Source organism: Schistocerca piceifrons, chromosome 1 (assembly GCF_021461385.2).
Source record: "Schistocerca piceifrons isolate TAMUIC-IGC-003096 chromosome 1, iqSchPice1.1, whole genome shotgun sequence".
Classification (NCBI taxonomy): domain Eukaryota; kingdom Metazoa; phylum Arthropoda; class Insecta; order Orthoptera; family Acrididae; genus Schistocerca; species Schistocerca piceifrons.
This window is the reverse complement of record NC_060138.1, coordinates 148,392,929-148,407,852: the sequence shown is the minus strand read 5'-3', so window position 1 is coordinate 148,407,852 and position 14,924 is coordinate 148,392,929.

Sequence of the window (14,924 nt, the reverse complement as noted above, 5' to 3'; positions counted from 1 at the left end):
TGCATTGTCTTGTGCTTTTTTAAAAGTCCATAGCATAGGTTGAGCTTGCTTTTCTGCTGATGAAGTCAATTCACCAAAATACTTACCTTTTACAGATAAGTGACGATGTTTGCTATTCAAATGTCTTTTTAGTTTATGAGGGATCATGGGTTCATTCCTTAGTTTTTCTCTGCACACAACACATTCTGGTAAAAGATTGTTATCAGGCAAATGGAAAGTAAATCCAAAGTTAAAATAATTTCCTTGTTACGTACAAAATTTTCCAGTAGCATGCACTGTTTTCATGAGATTTACATTTGGAATTGGTCCTTTCTCACTTTTGTTACTGTTACTTGTTTCTTTCACCGAGTAACAACAACATTTTTTTTCCTTTTCATCAGAAACTCATACATACTGAACAATTAACACATTTACCAGACAGTGCATACACGTGTGTAACTAAAAATCAACCTCAAAATATGCCACAACACAGACTGCATTAGGACTGTGGATCTATGGACAACTGATTGGTGGAGACAAGTTGTGCATGCTAGACAGAGGCTTTCATTTTGATGCTGACTCATACATTATCCCTGTCTCACTGTTGAAGACTCCTATGTCTGTGCTGCGGGAACTTACTACATTGTACAGTGTGCCATGAACAAAAATGTTGAGAACTGCTGGTCTACATCCTCCTCCTCCACCTCCTCCTCTTCTTTCTGTTAAGCTGTGCCCATCTACACATATAGATCTTGGGATGTATTCCTATACAATCTGCAGAGCATGTCTGTTGTGCAGCCAGGGGTTACCAACCCTTTTCACCCTCATCCCTATTGGATCCAGGAGGTTCTTACTACCACAGTCTTTCTTCTGAAACCCACGACCACTACCACCACTTATTGTCTAGAAAGAAGTATTGTGGAGGTGAGTACCACCTAGCTCCCATAGGGGTGGGGATGAACATGGGTGAGCAACACATGACATCTGACACTGCCCTATGTGTAGTATCGAAATTTATTGTAGGGGGTATAAGTGTGGAAGGGCACAACTGAGCAGAGAGCCCGGGTGAGGAGGAGATGGATAGTGAATAGGGAAGTGTGAGATGGACCAAGAAAGGGAGGAGGGGATGGACAGGGAGAGGTGGGAGGAAGTGATGGACAGAGAAAAGGGAGAAAAAGGGGAGAGAAAGAGAAAAGGGGGGGGGGGGGGGGGGCAGGAGATATGTGCAGTGAATGTCTCAGTGCTGACAAAGCCCTGGGTAAAGTGTTTATAGTACCTGGTGATCAAAAAGTCAGTATAAATTTGAAAACTGAATAAATCATGGAAAAATGTAGACAGAGAGGTACAAATTGACACACATGCTAGGAATGACATGGGGTTTTATTAGAACAAAAAAAAAAAAAAAAAAAAAAAAAAATACAAAAGTTCAAAAAATGTCCAACAGATGGCGCTTCATCTGATCAGAAAAGCAATAACTAGCATAACAAAGTAAGGCAAAGCAAAGATGATGTTCTTTACAGGAAATGCTCAATATGTCCACCATCATCCCTCAACAATAGCTGTAGTCGAGGAATAATGTTGTGAACAGCACTGTAAAGCATGTCCGGAGTTATGGTGAAGCATTGGCATCGGATGTTGTCTTTCAGCATCCCTAGAGATGTCGGTCGATCACGATACACTTGCAACTTCAGGTAACCTCAAAGCCAATAGTCGCATGGACTGAGGTCTGGGGACCTGGGAGGCCAAGCATGACAAAAGTGGTGGTTGAGCACACAATCATCACCAAACAACGTGCGCAAGAGATCTTTCATGTGTCTAGCAATATGGGGTGGAGTGCCATCCTGCATAAACATTGTACGTTCCAGCAGGTGTTTATCAGCCACCAGGCTGGGGATGATGCGATTCTGTAACATATTGGCGTACCTCTCACCCGTCACAGTAGCAGTTGCAAAACCAGAATCACGCATTTTTGTTCTAATAAAACCCCGTGTCATTCCAAGCATGTGTTTCAATTTCCCCCCTGTCTACATTATTCCGTGGTTTATTAAGTTTTCAAATTTATACTGACTTTTTGATCACCTGATACAGTGAAGAGAATATCATTTACAATGAACAAGTAATACTACATAAATTTTATCATTTGAGCTATAGCTGTAGATGACAACTGGATTGATGTATGACACTACAAATATGTCTTGCTCACCTGGGAGTCAAGTCCCCTTCATGTGCAGATGTTCAAATACTTCAGTGCAGTTGTATGTCACACTTTGAAAAAATTTCTGTTGTGGAATGACAGACAATGTCATAAAACTCTATATCATAAAAGCTTTGTGGAAATACCAACAAGTAAACTAAACTGTCATCCTGTATCTTGGTGATGTTGCAGGAGGATAGTTGCATTATTATTTTAAGCATAAATTATTGTTGCGAAGCAAAGGCTGTAGAAGGCATATGTTTATACAGATTTCAGTCATAGTTACAAAAAAGAATAAATGGAGTGCTGCTCCTGAAACACAGTTATCTTTTTACGAGGAGCAGTTATAAATGAGGGAATTACTAATTGATGGCAAATAAAGTGTCACAGCCTACGTGGCAATGTGCTCTAAACCCAGCAGTATACAAAGAGATGTGTTATGATGGAACACTGAATGCATATAACATGCAAAAATTGGTACTTAAATGACAGCCGGGTGATTCAAGAAGACATGTATGTGAAAAATTAAAATGAAAGAATAATTTAAATTTTCATCTCAAATTGGTTAAAATAAATAGAAGATAATTACCATATTTTCCTACAACGTATCAACTAGATAGTAGAAGATACGAGTGAACCAGAAAATGAAAAATGGTTTCAACTAGCTAGGGTTGCACTACTTACCACATAAGGATAACTCAACTTCATGTTTTGTGACAATTAATATAGTTTCAGTTACAAATGTAAGGAAAAAAGTACACTCTCCATATCCTACACTTTGTCCCAAGTTGGATCAAACATCACTACAGTTTAACTTTATGTTCTGTAATAGATAAAATGTTTGGTGTTATGGTATAAATAAAAAAATTGAAGCCTTCAGTTCATTGTACCCCAAAAGCAGGCCAGTGTAGTTATAACATTATTGGTGCATTTAGTAACTTATAACTTTGATTTTCTTAAATATACAAGAGTGAAATTTACTTGTACCATACCAATTGATATAAATATTTAAAAACAATTTACATTATTCTGACAACTCAATGTGTACACAAAATTTATATTGCTCCCAGTGCAACATTTTTGAGAAAGATATCCACAGTGAATAGTGCACAGTGTTCAAAATCTCTAGTATATCCACACACACACACACACACACACACACACACACACACGCACACACAAATTTTTTAGGATAGGATAGGATGTGGTGGCCCAGAAAATGTGCTTTTGACCTGGGCTGGTGGCTTTTGATCTGGGCTGGTGGGGTAATTACGTCCAGTGAAGGTTGAGGTGAGAATGGTGGTGTAATGATGTAAACTGGCTGCAGCTGAACAAATATGTTTGCTTCAAATGTGAAGGCTGTATGGGAAGAAGTGTTTGGCATAGAAAGGATGGCAACTGTCAAAATGTAAATACTGTTGTTTGTTAGGTTTAATGTGGGCAAAAGTATGTAGTTGACCCTCAGTGAGGATGAGGTCTACATCAAGGAAAGCAGCCTAGGATTTTGAATACAAACATGTGAAATTTAATTAGGGGAATGTATTTAGAGATCCTAAAGATTTTAATAGGTCAGCCTCACCATGTGTGCATAGGGCAGAGATGTCGTCGGCGTACTTAAACCAAAGCTGGGTTTGAAGGATTATGCATCCCAAGAAAGCCACCTCCAAGTGACCCAGGGAAAGGTTAGCCTAGGAGGAACTCATTCTGGTTACCATGGCAATGTACCTGATCTGTCTGTCTTCTGTCCCTCAGAGGTAAAGTAACCGGTCATAGCTATGGAGTTGATTAAGATGAGCAGGAAAGAAGTCATCGGTTCGGAATCTGATGAACACTGATTGTGAGGTAATGCTCTGCAACAGACTGCCTGAATACTTGAGGGTTGTTGGTATAGAGGATGGTGACAAGTAAGGTGTCGTGGGAGTGGGACAGACATAGATTTCAGACTGTTTTGGAAATTGATGGTGCCTTTAATATAGGAGGATAGTGTGTGTGCTATAGGTTTCAAGTATTGATCAACCAAGGGAGATATACTTTCAGTGGGTGCTTTGAAGCCAGCAACTATGGGACTGCGATTAGTGATCTTAGGAAGAAGACAAAAGGTGGCAGTGTGTGGTTTGGGAGAGGTAAGAAGTTATGTGGATTGAGGAGTTAATCCTTTTTAGGGGTCTGTGGTTTTAAGGTGAGACTATAGGTCAGCTTGTACCACAGAAGCCGTATGCAGTAATGTCAGAAAGCTGGCATAGACCATTGTGTACATGCTCCTGTTGGTCAGACAGGTTAGGGTCATGTTTCAGGCAACTGTGAAAGGGTTGTGACACAGTACAGGTTGTTAGGAATTCTTGGAAGGGTTATAAGGGGCAATTTTGAGATAGTGGTAGTGTATTATATTGGGATAGTGGTCGGAACTGTTCAAGGAAGGCTTCAATATCAGGTTTGCTGTTGAAAAGATTTTGAGTGTGTGTTGGAAAGTGATACTTCCAGTAAACATTACATGCAAAGGAAAGGAGGTCCTTAACCAAAAAAGAGTGACTCAATGCAGATTTAGTGCTGAAAATGACACCATTGGGTAGTACAGATAATTCAGGATGTGAGAGTGTTTTAGATGAGAGGTTGAGAACACTGTACTGTTGTGACTGGCTCTTGCATTCATGAGTTATCATTGGTCTGGGAGGCTGTGATGAAGGCTGGGAATGTTGAGAAGATTGGCCAGGCTCAATGTGTGGGAGAGGGTTAGCTCCCTAGGGAGCTGAAGTGGGACACAACTGTAGAGGTAGTTTAGGAGAAGGTAGGACAGTTTTTTGAGGTAAAGTCTGGCCTGTTGTTGCAGTTTGAAGTTGGTTTGGTAGAAGATACCCTTCAAGGAAACATGAGGGGCCAATAAGTGCAGAGCTATGTAACGTGTAAATTGGCAGATGTGATGTACAGGCTACAGATTTGCTGGGTAAGTGCAAGAAATTGCTGTATTTGAAACTGTAAAAGGGACTGGTGAAGAATGGAGTTACATCCAGATATAGTGACTTTCAAAGTTAGGTCTTTGAGGGTAATTCCCAGACACAAGCACATTTTAAGAGACAACGGGAGACCTTAGTCTAGGCCATGCATAAACATATTTTTGAAAGACTGATAATAATATGTGATGGGATTATTCACGACAAAAGGAATGGGTTTGGAATATTTGAGATGATTGGGAATCTTACCTGCATTTCATATACTGTAATATACAAGCTAAAATCAGCCACATGCAAAGTTTATGCAGTGCATTTTTTATGTCTACAAACTCTTTAAAATTTCATGTAATATTTACTTAACTTGATATAGTACATTGGTTATGACGAATAATGGAAAGAAATTGTCTTTTATCAGGTAAAGATCTCAGGCTGTAACATGTACATAAATCAAATTTTTTCAGCAAATAGTTTCTTAAAATCAGATAAGTATTACATAGCAGGCAGAACACCAAATCTCAGTACAGGTAGCGGCATTTGGTGCGCAGTATAGCCACAATGAAGCTGTGCTCAGCATGGAATGCAGAGAACCTGTCTGTAGCAATGAAAGGGTTAAACTTTTGTATTCAGTAGTCATTTTCCACAAGATGTATGAAACAGGTGAAATACCCTCAGACGTCAAGAAGAATACAATAATTCCAATCCCAAAGAAAGCAGGTGTTGACAGATGTGAAAATTACCGAACTATCAGTTTAATAAGTCACGGCTGCAAAATACGCGAATTCTTTACAGACGAATGGAAAAACTGGTAGTAGCCGACCTCGGGGAAGATCAGTTTGGATTCCATAGAAATGTTGGAACACCTGAGGCAGTACTAACCCTACGACTTATCTTAGAAGCTAGATTAAGGAAGGGCAAACCTACGTTTCTAGCATTTGTAGACTTACAGAAAGCTTTTGACAATGTTGACTGGAATACTCTCTTTCAAATTATGAAGGTGGCAGGGGTAAAATACAGGGAGTGAAAGGCTATTTACAATTTGTACAGAAACCAGATGGCAGTTATAAGAGTTGAGGGACATGAAAGGGAGGCAGTGGTTGGGAAGGGAGTGAGACAGGGTTGTAGTCTCTCCCCGATGTTATTCAATCTGTATATTGAGCAAGCAGTAAAGGAAACAAAAGAAAAATTCGGAGTAGGTATTAAAATCCATCGAGAAGAAATAAAAACTTTGAGGTTCGCCGATGACATTGTAATTCTGTCAGAGACAGCAAAGGACTTGGAAGAGCAGTTGCATGGAATGGACAGTGTCTTGAAAGGAGGATATAAGATGAACATCAACAAAAGCAAACCGAGGATAATGGAATGTAGTCGAATTAAGTCGGGTGATGCTGAGGGAATTAGATTAGGAAATGAGACACTTAACCATAGTAAAGGAGTTTTGCTATTTGGGGAGCAAAATAACTGATGATGGTTGAAGTAGAGAGGATATAAAATGTAGACTGGCAATGGCAAGGAAAGTGTTTCTGAAGAAGAGAAATTTGTTAACATAGAGTATAGTGTCAGGAAGTCTTTCTGAAAGTATTTGTTTGGAGTGTAGCCATGTATGGAAATGAAACATGGACGATAAATAGTTTGGACAAGAAGAGAATAGTAGCTTTTGAAATGTGGTGCTACAGAAGAATGCCGAAGATTACATGGGTAGGTCACATAACTAATGAGGAAGTATTGAATAGGATTGGGGAGAAGAGAAGTTTGTGGCACAACTTGATTAGAAGAAAGAATCGGTTGGTAGGACATGTTTTGAGGCATCACGGGATCACCAATTTAGTATTGGAGGGCAGCGTGGAGGGTAAAAATCGTAGAGGGAGACCAAGAGATGAATAAACTAAGCAGATTCAAGAGGATGTAGGCTGCAGTATGTACTGGGAGAAGAAGAAGCTTGCACAGGATAGAGTAGCATGGACAGCTGCATCAAACAAGTCTCGGGACTGAAGACCACAACAACAACAGTCATTTTCCAAATTTTGGGATTGCTATAATATCTACTGCACTAACATAAATGTTTGTCGTGCTGCTTCAAATATTACTCTTATGCACTTTAACGGGGTCACGATTGTTAAATCTCATTTAAGAGACTGGACACAAATGACATGCTGTCAAAAAGAGATCATCTCTATCTACAGAACTCCTCAGCAATTCACACTTCAGTCCCTTGCAGAGGTTTCATTGAACCACCTACAGACTTAAATCTTTCTGTGTGTGCTCTGATTTCTCTTATTTTGATTATCATTTCTCCGTATGTAGTTGAGCATCATCAAAATATTTTCGCATTTGGAATAGAAAGTTGGCCATCTTGCCACAACAAAAAATGCCTTTCTCTTAAGGACTGTCACCCTAAATTGTGTGTTCTATCCATGACAATTTCCCCCTATTTTGTAATAATACAAAACAAGCTGCCCTTCTTCGAACTTTATTTATGTCCTTCGTCAATCCAATCTGGTAAAGTTACCATACCACACAGCAGTACTCCAGAAAAGGATATACAAGCACTCCCTTTGGAGACCTTCTGCACTGCATAAGTGTTCCACTTTTAATATGACATTTCTACTGGTAAAAAATAAAGTTCTGTCTACCACATCTCAAAAAAATCTGTGGCTCTGATCAATAGTGTGCACTGTCACAAATCAAGCACTTTGTGTGTGTGAGTGTGAGTGTGTGTGTGTGTGTGAGTGTGAGTGTGTGTGTTTTATATATAAAATTTATTACAACAGGACTAGACATTTTGAATAGTGTTGACTATTTACTGTGATTATATTGTAAATACTTTTGTTCTTTCGAATATTTAGCCCCTGCTGTAGGTGAACACTAGTAGGAAAAATATCAAGTCCTCTTGCAACCTTAAAAAAAAAGGGGGGGGGCACATAATCCATTACTGTAATAGAAAGAGTGGCAAGAAATTGTTATCTTCTGAAATTAGCTGATGATGCCACAATGCCACAGTCCTTTTTTTCCATACACATGCTGTCTGTAGGATACTCGAGATTTGGGCGTCTACACTTGGCATACTCATCATTGTTGTCACAAGCACATTCATGATGTTATTGGCAGCTGATTCCCACTGGAATGGAAGTATGGAATGGCAGGTGATGATGTCACTGTCAAATAGAGATGTAGTCACAGACAATGGAACAACAACAGTCATTTCACATAGCAAAATACCGAAAAGGTGGAAGTGGGGTTATGAGATACAATCTGTGGTACAGTATGTTGGAATATAGCATCAGAATTAAAGAACTGGAAATGACAAAGTTTATTAATGGAAACTGCAAACTTCACAATGAATTTTCTTGGAGCTTGTAATGCAAAATGCTGAAAAGTGAAATAACAGGAAAAGTGTCACCCAAGCATTGCAAAATATTTATTTTCTAGGTAAACTATACACATACAAACGCCTCAAGAAGGTAATATGTAGAGCGTCTTTTTATCTTATTCATAGCATTTTTCTTCTTCCTAAGTACCAAGTAAGGCCAAAAACTATATTTTTCTCCTTCAGTAGAACTGAGTTTTGACTGTTACAAAAAGGCTATTTATAAATTTATGTTCTTGTTTATGCACAGTGTAGACGTTTTCTTGTATGGTTCACCTGCTTTTACAATGTTCTTGTTCAGCTGATATGTGACATAATTTGTCTGTACCCTGTGTTTCTGGTATGGAGTTGTACACAGTATCACCCTTCTGTGTAACGTATTCCTGATTAACTCTTTCACAGCATTTCTGAAATTATAGGTCTTTTTCCAGTTCCTGCTGTCATTTGATCCAGCACAGATTATTAATGTGTCTTCTTTTCCTAGGTGTTTGATTTTGTTATGAATGTCTCATGTTGTTGTTGTTGTTGTTGTTGTTGTGGTCTTCAGTCCTGAGACTGGTTTGATGCAGCTCTCCATGCTACTCTATCCTGTGCAAGCCTCTTCATCTCCCAGTACCTACTGCAGCCTACATCCTTCTGAATCGGCTTAGTGTATTCATCTCTTGGTCTCCCTCTACGATTTTTACCCTCCACGCTGCTCTCCAGTACTAAATTGGTGATCCCTTGATGCCTCAGAACATGTCCTACCAACCGATCCCTTCTTCTGGTCAAGTTGTGCCACAAACTCCTCTTCTCCCCAATTCTATTCAATACCTCCTCATTAGTTATGTGATCTACCCATCTAATCTTCAGCGTTCTTCTGTAGCACCACATTTCGAAAGCTCCTATTCTCTTCTTGTCCAAACTATTTATCGTCCATGTTTCACTTCCATACATGGCTACACTCCATACAAATACTTTCAGAAACGACTTCCTGACACTTAAATCAATACTCGATGTTAACAAATTTCTCTTCTTCATAAACGCTTTCCTTGCCATTGCCAGTCTACATTTTATATCCTCTCTACTTCGACCATCATCAGTTATTTTGCTCCTCAAATAGCAAAACTCCTTTACTACGGTTAAGTGTCTCATTTCCTAATCTAATTCCCACAGCATCACCCAACTTAATTCGACTACATTACGTGTCTCATATAACTGCATTAAATAATGCAACTGGTTTAACAAAGTATGTTACAGAGAGTGTTTCTTGTGATAATTCATTTAACAGGCTTGCACATTTCTGCCGTTTTTGTCAGTCAGCATAAGAACTCTAGTTTCTGGCATACTGTATTCCAGTTATTCCTGGTTCCTTTCACTGTTAATTTTATTTCTGTTTGTGCAGTATTTACTTTTACTGGGATATGTGATGTAACACAATTATCGGAACATTCAGCAGTGTTGCTGTTTTGCATCTTTCTCGTTTGGTTACAAAATTAAGTAAAGTAAACATATTTATTGTACAACAAAGATAAAAGCCCTACTTCCTGATGTAGTTTCAGGATATTGTAAATAGCAACCACAATTTCTTATAAATCTAGAAAATGTACTTTTCAAATGCAGTAATCATAACATAGTGAAGTAGTGATGGATTTGGATGAGGGTGGAATTTGGTTGGGGATTGTGTGAGAGTGGACTTTTAATCAGATTTAGATTTATTAAATAATTTACAGTGACATAATGCATGCATAAACAAATACAGCAGACATGTGTGCTTAACCTCTTAACACAATTAACTTCAGATGAACCAATGATATAAGAAACAAAATAATTATTCACCCCACACAATAATAAAACGATAAGATCTCCAGGGGAGCAATCAGAACATACAATAGAAACTTATCCTACATATTTGAGGCTACAGTATGTACACTAATGTGTAAGTTTTCGAACGCCCTGAAAGTATTATCACATTCAAATATGAATTACCTATAGTGTTTCCTCAGTGCCATGCTCATTATAACATTTGAGTAGTGTTCGTTATTCTGGTGTTATGCTGCTCAGGTTCCATCCACTGCATGCTGCTAATTTAGTTGCATAATATAATCTTTTCTCACTAGAGGGCATTCATAGAATATCAACAAATGTGTAAACGTGGTTACAGGTAAGAAAGGAGCATGTAGTTAGGCATGAGATACCAAAGAGTGGACACTGATAATGTGACGAGGAAATGAGCTTTCAACAGAAAAAAAGTTCTACAGTTTTACCTTTACATGCAGCTGGTCTTACTATGCAGCAAGAAGCACATCAAGAACATATTTCCTTGTGATGTGCCTATAATACCATGCAGATACAGGCCAGAATATGAATTGACCTCAAAAGGGTAGGCCAAAAGTCATATCAAAAAGTGATGACAAATATATAGTAGTCACAGGTAAACATAATCGCTTCAAAACAGCACCAGTTTCAGCAGCAGAACTTAACCATAATAGGGAAAAGCCAGTCAGTGAGTGTAAGTACTGTGAAAAGACATCTTCAGGCAGTGAATCTTAACAGGCATGTGGTTAGTAAGATAGCTATTGATAGGCAGAAGAGGCTATGCTGGGCAAGACAACATGAAAGTGAGGCAGTAAATCAGTGGAAAAAGTACTTTTCACTGACAAATCCAAAATTGAGGTCTTTGGCACAAAGTGACATAAGTTGGTTTGCCAGTTACCAGGTGAATGTTACAGCAATATGTATCTCCAACATTAAAGTATGGAAGTGGTTCCCTCATGGTTTGAGGATGTTTTGGAGGCAGTGAGACAGGCGATCTTGTACAAATAAACAGAACAGTGAAGAAAGAGGAATATACCATCACATTCTACACTATTATGCAAAGCCATGTGGAAGACGTTTGATTGGCAATGGATTCATCCTACAGCTAGATAATGACCCTAAGTACACTTAGAAACTGTGTAAAGTGTATTTGGCAAATTTAGAAAAAAAGAATGAACTGAAAAATGACCGGGCCACCCCAATTTTAATCCTGTTGAACTGCTTTGGGATCACTTGAATAGAGCTGTTAAATCAAGGCCTATTACCAATTTTCATTACCCCTGGACCAGACTAAAAGAGAAATGGCACAATTATCATCAAGGAAATCCTGATAAAGCTGACAGCAAGAATGCCTTGGGTATGCAGAGCAGTGATTAAAGCCAAAGGAGGCTACTTTGAGGAAAGTAAAATTTGACTGGATGTATTTAGTTTCAATAAAAGATTATTCAAAATCTGACTTATGAGTGTTTGTAACATTTCTGCTTTCAGTTTGCATTTTTTCCTCAAAATCACTAATATTCAAAAAATTTTGAGCAATAGTGTAGATAGAAACAACACTGCTTCTGCAAACAAATTAACATTACGGGGGGCATAGAAATGCTATAGCAATGAACATGCTAGCACACTAAAATTATCTATAGACAGTTATCACCAACCTAAACCCCATCCTGGACAAGCAACAGTTATGAACAGCACAGTCTACATGGACACACAAGCTCCTAGACAGTCCACAAAGAATGAGCATATTCTTTCAATAGAATTGCAGGAACTTAGCACTAAAATACTGATATCACAGTGGCCTAGATGTGCTTTTGAATTCAAGAACAATTATGATACAATCAGATCACACCACAGCTCTACCACACCTTTTGCAGTTGAAATATGTTTACTGACACAATCAAAGGACACCTGAGCCTTACTGTGCTGCTTCGCTCAAATGAAACTATCCAAGACTTGACTCCTCCAATCCAGACGCACCACAACCACACTGTGTTTTAGCTATTCGAAGCCCTGACAAATACTAATGCTCACCAAATGCAATTATGGCACATTCCACAGCACACATCAGCCTTATGCATTACACTGGATGATCGTAACATAAACACTCTTCCACCCTGTTTTTCAACTGCCACCTCTTCTGGACACCTGGAGAAAAACACCATCTGCTACCATAGTCAAATGATGTCCATGTTAGTCAGTCACACCATGTACTGATCATTGCAGTCCAACTGCCTGCTGCCTCCATGCTGTGCTTTGCTCCACAGTGCTCTCTGATTCTCCAGGATCTCTCTGCTCTGGTTGGTGTCTGCATACTGCCACTCCCTCCAGCACTGTCAGCTGATGACTGCGGCCAACCCATTCGCCATCTGTGCCTACAACAAAGACAGGTATGTCCAATGCACCATGTCAGGCCAGGCATTAAAACAAAGGCTTGTTTTCTGCTGCCCACAGTGTCCCCAGCACTGGCTCAAGTTGATGCTGTTTCCACTCTGTACTGCTGACCCTCCATTACTTCACCAACATGTCACAGAGAGCATTAACAGCAATTATATGAAGAGCCAGGAGGGCAGAAATTCAAACTTTTCTGAAATGGCAATTTCACAGTACGAAGGGTCCCCCCTCCCAAACCCCCCCACTGCAAAAGTGGTTACCATGCCCACCTCACAAAAGGTAGTAATACCCTTTGGACTGCTGCTACAAACAACACACATTTTACAAATATGACAAGACCTGAGAACGGTGTCTGCCATGCCACAGAAGCTGGTGCAGCATTCATTGTCACCTAGGGTAGTGGCTGAACAACAACTGCACAACATTGCCCATATGGAGGGGAGTGAGTGAGAGAGAGAGAGAGTGAGTGAGAGGTGGGGGGGGGGGGGGGGGTTCTAGATGAGCATGATCTACTACACAACTGCTCATAACTGTTTCCTTCCCCACAACAGCGCTAGCTACCCTTAGGACTAAAAGCCCCTGGCTTGCTCATATAACATCTGCAATATTTTGACATCACTCAATCCAAACACCCCCTTTCATTCAATGAAGGCTAGCAGATAGTACACACACTTGATTGTTTCTAGTATAGAGTCTACAGCAATGGTTAATAACTGGTGTGGTAATCTGGTGAACTGATTACACCACCTTCTGTTTTCAAACCATGAACCTCAATCTCCCCTGCCTGGTTAATATTCTCCCCTATTCCATATCTAAATTAATCCTACTGCCCCATAGTGACACCCAACAGCATATCACGTACAATTACATCTACACACACTGCCCTATCTTGCCCTTCATCTAAAGCATCCTTGCTGACTCCCTCTTTGTGTAAAGGTATCAAATCGTGTACCCTGTTCCCATTATGAGTCTTCTTAACCCATAATCTTTGTAACAACTGACCACGAGAGGGAGCTTTTGAAAATCTTTAACACAAGCTCTGTTTCAGTCAGCATCAACAGTATGGTAATTATTTCTTTACTCACATCCAGCTGCTCCCCCAGTGTCAACTATAATGATTTTGCCCATCACCTGGTGAGGCTTCTGGGTAAACTCACACACAGTACTTGCAAGGGCTCTCCCTCGAATGACTGTCTCACAGGCCAGCTCATTTTTGCGTACCCAAGTAGTTCCTGGTGCATTCCTAACAGCCTTACATGTAATATGACACAAAGAGTGCAAGACACAATTTCCATCAAACTCCACCAGAAAAGGCCTTGAGGGCTCAATGGTACTGACTGACCACCATATCATCCTCAGCCCATAGGTGTCACTGCATGCGGATATGGATGGGCATGGAGTTAGCACACCACTCTTCTGGCTGTTGTGATCAGAGAAGCTATTTCTCAGTCAAGTAGCTCCTCAGTTGGCCTCGCAAGGGCTTAGATCACCCCATTTGCCAAGAGCAAATGGCAGACCAGGATGATCACCCAACCGAGTCCCAGCTAAGCCCAACAGTGCTGAACTTCAGTGAACTGATGACAACTAGTGTTGCCACTGTAGCAAGATCATTAGCTGTTTCCTGCAGTAACACTATCCTATAGCTACTTCAGGCATTGGATGGTAGTGAACTATAGCTAGGAGTTGTGCAAATGTGTGATTTTAATTAAGCTTAGCTTTATTAAATAATAGTTTGTTATCCCAGAACATATGCATCAACGAACATGGCAAACCCTTGTGCCCAATCTTTTAAGATAATTAGGTTCAGATGATCAATTATATAAGAAACAAAATGTTTACTTGCCCCACACAATTAAAAATATCATCTACATGAGGCAATCACAACATACAATGAAAACTTATTCGTAGATACTTGTGTACATTATGTATACAACACACTATTGCTTCTGCTGACAAATTAACATTACAAGAGAACACAGAAATACAGCAAACTATCATCAACACCTGGACTACATCCTGAACAGAGAACAGTTATGAACAACACAGTCCACAGAGAATGTGCATAAACTAGCAATAGAATTACAAGAGCTTACACTAAAACACAATATCACAATGGCCTCACCATGGTGTCAAATTCAAGAACGAGTATGACAATCAGATCACACAATTTCCTTTTGCAATTAAAAATACAATTATGACACAATCAAAGTACACCGAGGCCTCAATGTGCTTCTTCACTCAAATGGAAATA